Source organism: Priapulus caudatus, unplaced genomic scaffold (assembly GCF_000485595.1).
Source record: "Priapulus caudatus unplaced genomic scaffold, Priapulus_caudatus-5.0.1 Scaffold137, whole genome shotgun sequence".
In the NCBI taxonomy this organism is placed as follows: domain Eukaryota; kingdom Metazoa; phylum Priapulida; class Priapulimorpha; order Priapulimorphida; family Priapulidae; genus Priapulus; species Priapulus caudatus.
The window spans coordinates 28,985-32,039 of record NW_014577198.1 but is presented as its reverse complement, the minus strand read 5'-3'; positions in this window follow the sequence as shown (position 1 = coordinate 32,039).

The following is a 3,055-nucleotide window of genomic DNA, read 5'->3' as shown; positions in this document are numbered from 1 at the left end:
CACACACACACACACACACACACACACACACACACACACACACACACACACACAATCACAATTACAATCACAATCACAAGCACAAAGAACCAAACACTTTTTTATTACATTTGTCAGCCATTGTCTACTAGCTACACGCACACTCAGCTGCACTTCATATCCTAGAACACAGACACTTGAAGCGTTTCAATAAAATATAATGCTAAATAAATACGAAATCTATTTACTACCAAATTCTTAATGTTTCTATACTCTCTTTCACCTATTAATATTATTGCCGACAGTTTCCTGTAAATTCCGTTCAAATCCTATTTGCAACATACGCTTGCGGCCGCCATTCCTCACGCGGCTGCACTGTGCACACTTACACTTATATATTACACTTATATATACTTATATACACTATATACAAATATAATAAATACAATATATACAATAAATGCGAAACTATTTAATTTGTTGCGGTGAGACATTCATGACAGACATAGTTTCACTTATAGATCGGCCAACCAATTATGCAGACACAAACGCGCAAAGACACGAAAACATCGAACGCCATGCTACTTGTCGTTAATATATACCACAAACCTACAAGCAACCTACACATATATATATATATATATATATGCCTTTACAATAATATATACATATACAATATATACATATAGGTATATATTATATATATACAAGCAACCAATATATACCACAAGCCTTCAAAACTTAAAGACCTTAATCTAGTTGTCCGAGGTTCACCTTGCATGAAAGAATATTGTCCGTATTACGATGTCATCGCCCGCGGCGAGAATAATTACTCATTAATTATTTTAATTACAATCATTTTGAAACATGGATGTCGCTACTTGGGATCAGCGTTTGAAAACTGAATTAAGACGAATTTTTTTGATATCGTCACGTTTTTGTGTTATCATCAAAGATGTATAACAAACATTGACGGGATCAACAAATATATCAACATGTATAACAATTTAATAACGAAGCCAAGCCAGATGGCAAACAGACATGGTCGGCTATTTTATTAGCATTGGCTAGATAATCCATTACCGCATAGCGATTTCACGAGTATGGAAAACAACTACATATTATAATCTTTCACCGTTTGTATACTACCTCGAAAGATAACGATAAAATCACTAATACCAGGAGAGGCAGCTACTAATGTCACCGTGAAGCATGTAAACATATAGCTGAAGGCTAGACTTAAACAAATAGTTACGACGTCGCTATAGCTACTCAGGGCTTAGCGTTCCAGAACAGGAATAATTCTATGTCTATGGCATATAAAACACGTTCTTGTGTGTGTTATCAGCTCATGCGTGTTCAAAGCTTTATAAATCTAAACGTATATAGGGAATAGACATTCCGAATCGAGCCGTTCACATAGAAGCAGACGACAGGACGAAATTACGAAGAGTTTTATACCTGACGCCGCAATGACGTGTCATTAAATAAATGTATTCAACCGACCTATGTAATAGTTGTGATGATAGTTGAACCCAGAGAACTACTATAGATTGTCCGCAAGCTCTCGAAATGCAGTTTATAAGCTATCTTTAGTTTAGTACGCGATATAGACTTGTGTGTAAAGTTGTTTGCGCCGCTCGTCGGGCCGGTTGTTACACGAAACATTTCGATCGCATCGCCACTACCCAGGATCTATTTACACATTAAACAGTTATTTATATCTAGGTCGAGGTTATAACTATGTAATTAAGACAAGATGTAGGTACATAATTCTGTTTAGTCATCAACATTTGTCAAGCATGTTTTTTAGTAAGACCACTGACGCGCAACAGGCGACTGTGCTGCCATTCTGGCGCGTCGCGTAAGGGTACTCAAACAAGGCGGGTGAAGTTTTCTAATTATTTCATTGGCCAACTGATGAAAATTAGTTAGATACATTATGAGTAAATAATTAGTTATATTCTTTTGGTTATATTAGCATAGTATAGTGATCAGTAGTTGTGCAGTATAGCGCTATATTAGCTTTATTAATTAGCTTTGTTACTGATTAATTATCAGATACTGACCTATTATAACGAACATACTCGAGAGGTTGTAAGCAACGGTAACTTCTGAAACACTATCTGCGCAACCTTTGACATTACTTCGTCTAGGACCTGAGCCCAATGAGTATTTACCATCCTATACACCCTGCATACTATTACCATCCTATACACCCTACATACTATTACCATCCTATTATCATGTTTACTGTTACCATCCTATACACTTTTCTTACTGTTAACATCATGTACACCCTAGCTACACACTATTACCATCCGATACACCCTGTATGCAGTGTTTTATATGACCTATATTTACATCCACGCTCGCTCTAATCCTGCTAGAAACAACATTCGCTACATTTACTATCGGTTCATCTATCTGCGCGTTGCTACATAATGTAAACCTAATGACTAATGTTCTGATGGACCTGTCACTGTTTAAAACGCACAGCACCACTGCCCATCTTGATATGTGACATCAAATGGCAATTAATGCGGAAGCCAGTTCATGACTCCGTCTTTGTCTGCGTGCCACCTGTCAATGTGAATGTGTGGGTGTAACAACCATTAGTGTAGGCAAATTTTCCGCGGCGAATAGTGTTTGTATTTTAGGGTTGCTAGCATCATCATTATACAGCATTAGCCTTTTTGCTCTCTTTCATATCCCCATCTTTCCTCTGCACTTTATCCCCCTCATTATCCTTCACATCTTTCTCATGTTCCTTAGCTTCCTCCTTCTCCTACTCCTTCTCCCCCTTCCCCCTTCCTCCTCCTCCTCCTCGTTCGCGTTATCATCATTATCATCTTCGTCATCATCATTACTCATCTTCTTTTAGTTTTCTATGCACTCCTGCATTACACCCACACACATTAACGCACTCGGGTGCTTTTACTCACGTAAACACATGCACACTTACTCACAAAAATACGCCCCCGCGTGCACACCCACACACTACACACACACACACACACACACACACACACACACACACACACACACACACACACACACACACACACACACACAC